Genomic DNA, 7,034 nt, shown 5'->3' on the forward strand with positions numbered 1-7,034 from the left:
CTATTTCAAGGAGGACAATTACATGTGCATTAAGAGCTAAATGCCTGAAGATGCTAAGATTGTTGATGAGAAGGCGGCGAATTCTTTTGGAGGAGAGGACAGCAGAGGGGCAGGATGTCAGAGGGCCAGGAGAGGACAAGGACAGGTGACCAGATTGACAGGAGGGGAGAGGGAGAGGACAAGGTCAAGGAGACAAGAGGAGAGAGGTGGTGCCTCGTCCACGTGTGTACCGTGAGCGAACAATTTTAGATGGGATGACTGAGGAGGAGATCATTAGTCTGTATCGATTGAGTTCAGCAGCAATCTTATCTCTTTATGAAGAGATACGCGAAGATTTAGATTTTGTAACAGCCAGAGGTCGTGCAGTCCCTTAGCTTGTTAAAATGCTGTGCTCATTACATTATATTGCTTCAGTGTCATTCCAGACAACTGTGGGCATAGTGGACGGGGTCTCGCAATCGTCATTCTCGCGGGCCTTTAGCCAGTTTCTATGTGCACTGAATAGACACGCTAGGAATCATATTCATTTTCCTAGAGAGCAGACAGAGTGGCTGGAAGTGAGAAATGGCTTTTATACCATAGCCGGGATACCATGTGTGATGGGTGCAATCGATTGCACCCATGTTGCCTTGATCCCGCCTAGTCAGAGTGAGCATGCTTACTGGAACCGTAAGCACTACCATTCCCTCAATGTGCAGGTGGTATGCGATGCCACGATGAAGATTATGAACATGGTAGCCAGATTCCCAGTTTCCAGCCACGATTCCTCTATCCTGAGAAACTCATCAGTTTTCCATGCTTTCGAAGTAGGCTATTTTGGACATGGTTGGCTGGTGGGTGAGTACATATTATTATGTGTTACTAACACTAATTGTGTTGTATTTAAATGTTGCATGTTGTAGACATATACACACACACCTTGAACAATAAACAACTTCCACATGAAATTCATGTGTTATGTCAAACATATGAGTAGCCATATGAACATACAAACTCGAAAGCATCAAATAACGGATTGTCTTGGTCAGTTTATTATGGATGTGTCATTTCCGCTAAACATAACATCATACTGATTTACAGACATATGTGCATGTTTCCAAAAACTCTCATATATGTTTAAACATTTGACATGTCATATGTCATATGTCATTTCACATGTGGCATAATATTTACTAAATGTTTGAGTTAATAATGTTTCAACATTGTATAATGTTTGAGAATGTTTATCCATGCTGGATTATAGGTGACTCAGGATACGGAATTAGGCCTTGGCTTTTGACACCGGTGCCTAACCCTCAATCCAAAGCAGAGGACCGGTATAATGTAGCACACATCTCTACAAGGTCTGTCATTGAGCGGACATTTGGCCTGCTCAAAACAAGGTTCAGGTGCTTAGATCGAAGTGGAGGGGCACTCTAATACAAGCCAGAGAAAGTGGCAGACATCGTGATTGCTTGCTGCATTTTGCACAATGTAGCCCTCTGCCATCATATTGAAGGCGACATATGTCAGGGTTTGGAGGAGGAGCCTCCCATCCATGCTGCAGGTGACAGTGAACAAACAGCCTGTGGTGTGGAGACACGGCGTAATATGATCAACACATATTTCTCATGTAAGCAACAACCTATATGTTCATAGTAATATATATATTTATTCATTCATGTTTCTGACAATGTCATGTGTCAAAATATTATTCACCTAGGAACCTGAAGCATATCCTACTCCCACCTTTATCATCTCTGCTGTGTTGACAATTACATCTGGCACGGGTATGTAATTCAGCAACACGTTGGATACAAATAGATCAAAAATGCTGTTTTGTGTGTGCCTGAGTGAATAATGTAGTGCAAGTCGACATTGTCTGAAATATTTATTGTTGTGTATGCCTTAAAGACATGTAAAATGTATTTAACAAGAAGTGTTCATGAAAACATTTGATATAAAAATGGTCACTTTGAGTCTGAAATTTCTGTGACAACGATGTATAGCATATTATGTTTTGGAGATCACATTGTTCATATATCTTCTGACTTTTTCCATCACATTCTAATGAAAATGTTTGCACCTTGAGATATGTCGTTTGTGTATTGTGTCCCTGTTGTTGGCTTGATGTTTGTGGTGTTGGACAGTGTCTGTTAATGTTATTAACTACATTAAATAACCTGGCAGTATGATGAGTTTTTGACATCAATTCATGCACATGAGCGATGGGAATAGTCAATGCATGTTTTGAGCAAAGAAACAAAGGGGGTCATGCACTAAGCTCCGTTAAGTCGTTTTTAGAGCGCAAAGTGGTTTTAGAACGTGATGTTGCGCTGAACACGATGCACTAAGCCATGCAAACAGGCACTTTGCACTCTAAAACTGACTTTTTTCAGGAAATTTTTCTAAGTCCAACTTTGCTCGTTCGTTACCCTGTTGCATTAAATTCTGCCCTTAAGCGGGATGCACTAAGTAACGCAACCTTAGCGTACGCGAAAGTTGCGTTCAACAGAACACGTCAGCTCAAGGTAGACGCAAAAAAAGCTGGACTTTGAAAAATCTCTTGCTTTACATTTTTGCATGCGCAACACCCATACAACAGGCCAGCGGGTGTCCCCGGCTGACCCCGTGGGGGTCCCCGAGGGAGGCCGGGGGTCGCGCGGGTTGTCCCTGGCTGACCCCGTGGCCGTCCCGGGGCCCCCGCGGGCCTGCGGTACCAATGTTGCGCCTATAAAAATACTAAACATTATTTCTTACTAAATACACCCCCCTAACACATACAGTACAATAATGTGCAAAGTAACTATTATCCAGATATGGATAATAGATTATTTGCCCATTATTAAACACTGCATTAGCATACCTAAATAAAATAAATAAAAACAGTAGCTAGCTAATCCAATGAATACAAGCAGTAACAACATAAACAATGAATTAATTAAACCATTAACCAATGAAACCAATTAATTCCTAAACCAACTCAAAATGAATGGTAACACTAACCAATCAAACCAATGAATTACTACAATATTAATGAATGTAAACATTAAAAGACAAAGAAAAAAAATCAAACAATATCTGAAATAACCATAAAACGCAGTAGCTAACATAATACAACATTAACTACAAACGAACACCAATCGCAAACATTTTATTAACATTAAGCAGGAAAAAAACAAACAATCACATCCACATAGTCCTGTTTAAAAGATTTACTCAGTGGCCTTAAGCAGTGAATATTTTGGTATGTCCCTTGATGTGCAAGTCCTGTTTAAAAGATTTACTCAGTGGCCTTAAGCAGTGAATATTTTGGTATGTCCCTTGATGTGCAAGTCCTGTTTAAAACATTTACTCAGTGGCCTTAAGCAGAATATTTTGGTATGTTTGAATATCAAAAGGTGTTTTTTTTTTTTCCCCTCTTAACTCTGTGCTGTTAATTGACCAACTGGAACAAGCTGATTGATTGGGGAGGGGGAGGGTCATGTGACTGTTTTAGCTGTATAATACCAACACCTCTCCTGCAATTTGCAGGAACTGCAATTGGCATTAGACAGTGAGGCATTTAAAGTGAGCTTTTTAAGTGATAAATATAGTTAGACTATAGTTTGACTAGAGGTGACTGGGGACTGCATCTTTCTGCAAACTTTTTGACTCACGACAACAAACGGTAAGCTACACAGATTACACTATGATCCCATTCTTACTAACCTGCATATTTTAAACGCCCCACCCCTTTACAACTTCTTTCACTGCAGCCTCTCCCAAAACTGACCGCACAAAACACTGAAACCCTGAACTGACTCTAGCATTGCAATACAGCTAAACATTTGACAAGGAACAGGCACACCACTGCTGTTTAGTCTGCACACACTCACTTGTTCACAACAGCTCCTTGCAGCACTGCCTACCTCTGGCAAAATGAACCTGCTCTGTATCTTAACTTTTTTCTTTCTCCTGGCCTCATGGAGATGTTACTCCCTCTATCCACTACAAACTCCTCCATCCTGGCCCACACCCAACATCACCATACACCCTGGACTACTCAAAAGCCTTGCACTATCTACTGAATGTTGGTGGAGAACTCTAAAAAGCAGCACACCAACCACTGCTCACTCTAATGGCAAACACCACAAATTTACAACGTCCAAACAACTACCCAAATTCCTACTCGTACTGTTACTCTCCTTAGCAGGTGATATTGAACCTAACCCAGGTCCTCCCATTTCAGCTCTGTCCCATGCCCCTGAGAATTCCACCTTTAAATTCCAAAAAGGCCTATCTGTCGCCCATATAAATATCCGGAGCCTGCTGCCCAAACTGGACGAACTAAGGGCATGGTGCCTTATGCATAAACCCAAAGCCATCATTCTTACAGAAACATGGCTATCCCCTAAAAGCCCTGATGCAAAAATCGCCATTCAGGGATACTCCATTTTTAGGAGAGATAGGTCAAAGAGAGGAGGAGGGGTGTTATTTTATATTGCAGACACATTACAATTTACACTGTTAAATTGCCCAACAAGCCCACCCTCTTTTGAAATTCTAGTTGGCAAAATCTGCCTCCCCTTTTCTAAGCCCATCTTGCTTGCTGGCATCTACCGCCCCCCTAAAGCCCCTCTACAATCCCTGACTGATATCACCCAGCTTCTTGGCTCCATTTCCTCTCTGAATGAGAAGAGTGAGCTGCTAGTTCTTGGGGATTTCAACTTCAATTGGCTTGACCCTTAAAACCACAAAATCAAGATACAACTCAAGTCACTTAACCTATCGCGACTCATTTCCCAACCCACACGGATAAACCTGAAATCGCATAACCATTCCGTGCTAGACTGGATTCTCTCATCAAACCCCAGCAGAATCCAATCCTCTGGCATCCTTCCTGATATTTTCAGTGACCATGCAATAGTGTACTGTGTAAGGAAAATTAAACCGCCCCATTCAAGCCCTACAGTTCTCCTCACTAGAACATTTAAAAACTTTAACCCACAACAGTTTCTGGATGATCTTACCAACTGCCCATGGCACAGAATCGATTTAATTCCCGACCCTGATTCTGCGCTCGACTATTTCCAGTCTGAGTTCTTAGAACTCTGCGATACCCATGCCCCACTACGCAAAATAAGGGTACGGGGGGCCCACCTTCCATGGGTTACACCTGACCTTATAGCACTCTACCAGTTCAGGGATGCCTTGTGGAAAAGCTACAAAGTAACTGGCACTACCAAGGATCTCAATCACTACAGATGCATGAGGAACATGTGCACAAGGCAAACAAGACATGCAAAAGCACAATATTACTCTGACAATCTCCAACAGAATACATCAAACCCAGCAAACTTCTGGAAGGTTATCAACAATATATTCCAGCCTCTTAACCATCAACAACCAAGTAATATCACTAAGGGGGATATTACTCTGACAAACCCCACTGACATTGCAAATGCATTCAATGATTACTTTGTGGGATGTGCCACTAACTTATTAGCAAAACGCAGCCAAAACCAGAAACCTGAATCTCATCCTGGGAGTACCCCTATAGTCCCACCCCCTCCCAACACTGCCCACAATTTTCAATTTGGCCCAGTATCTGAAGAGGAGATTACACAAGCGCTCCTCAAACTAAAACTAAGCAGCCAATGTGGACCCGACTTACAGTACTACAATCTAGGTTTCTACGACTTGGTGCCCCAGCCATTGCTAAACCAATTGCGTCCATAGTCAACTCTATCCTGTCTGCAGGCCATATCCCTAAGACCTGGAAAACTGCCAGAGTTGTCCCAATCTTCAAAAGTGGGGACAAAAACACTGTCTCAAACTACAGGCCAATCACACTTCTCCCAATTCTATCCAAAGTCATGGAAACATGTGTCCACTCCCAATTAAGCGATTTCTATACCAAGACAAATTTCCCTAGCCAATTCCAATCTGGGTTTCGTCCCAAACACTCCACCGTAACTACCCTGCTAAAAGTTTGCAATGAAATCCAGTGTGGAATGGAACGGGGACAACTCACTGGTGCAGTATTCCTAGATTTTGCAAAGGCTTTTGACACAGTTGATCATGCTATCCTGCTTAACAAACTCCAGAGCTCTGGAATAGGGAACCATGCTTTAAGCTGGTTTCAGTCCTACCTATCAGGAAGATCTCAACTTGTGTCCATCTCAGGCTCTAACTCCAACCCCCTGGATATCACCTGTGGTGTCCTGCAAGGCTCTGTTCTGGGCCCCCTACTCTTCTCAGTGTTCATTAATGATCTTCCCACAGCTTTTAAGGAAGCCTCAATACACATGTATGCAGATGACACAATCCTATATGCACACAGCCATAGCCTCTCTGACCTTCAACACATACTTCAGTCTGACTTTTTGAGACTCAAAAATTGGATTTCCCAAAACAAACTGTTTTTAAACACTGACAAGACTGTAACAATGGTATTTGGGACCAAGACTAAATTTGTAAAGCTCCCAGTGACTGAGCTCCTGATTAGAACCAACACTAACACCACCCTAACACCTGTCACTAGTTTTAAATACCTGGGCTTATGGTTTGACTCCCACTTAACATTCGGGATGCACATTGATAACCTGACAACCAAGACCTATGCCAAACTAGGGGTACTTTACAGGAACAAATCCTCCCTAAGTCTCCTGGTCAGAAAGCGTATCGCACAGCAGATGCTAATGCCAATTATTGACTATGGAGACATAGTATATGGCTCGGCACCTCAAACCCACCTTAGCAAACTTGACACCCTCTACAATTCAATTTGTCGTTTTGTTCTCCAATGCAACTACAACACACATCACTGCGAAATGCTCAAAGAACTAGATTGGTCAACACTAGAGTCTAGGCGCAAAGTTCACCTTTCCTGTCTTGCCTTTAAATTCTTCATGGGCAAGCTACCCAGCTACCTGAACAAGCTCCTCACCCCTACCATTTGCAGCACTTATCACCTGAGATCAGACTCCAAAAGACTATTCATGGTCCTAAGGCTCAACAAAGTATCCGGACGTTCCTCCTTCTCCTACTGTGCACCCCAAAACTGGAACAAC

The sequence above is a fragment of the Ascaphus truei genome, chromosome 7, assembly GCF_040206685.1.
Source record: "Ascaphus truei isolate aAscTru1 chromosome 7, aAscTru1.hap1, whole genome shotgun sequence".
Taxonomy (NCBI): Eukaryota; Metazoa; Chordata; class Amphibia; order Anura; family Ascaphidae; genus Ascaphus; species Ascaphus truei.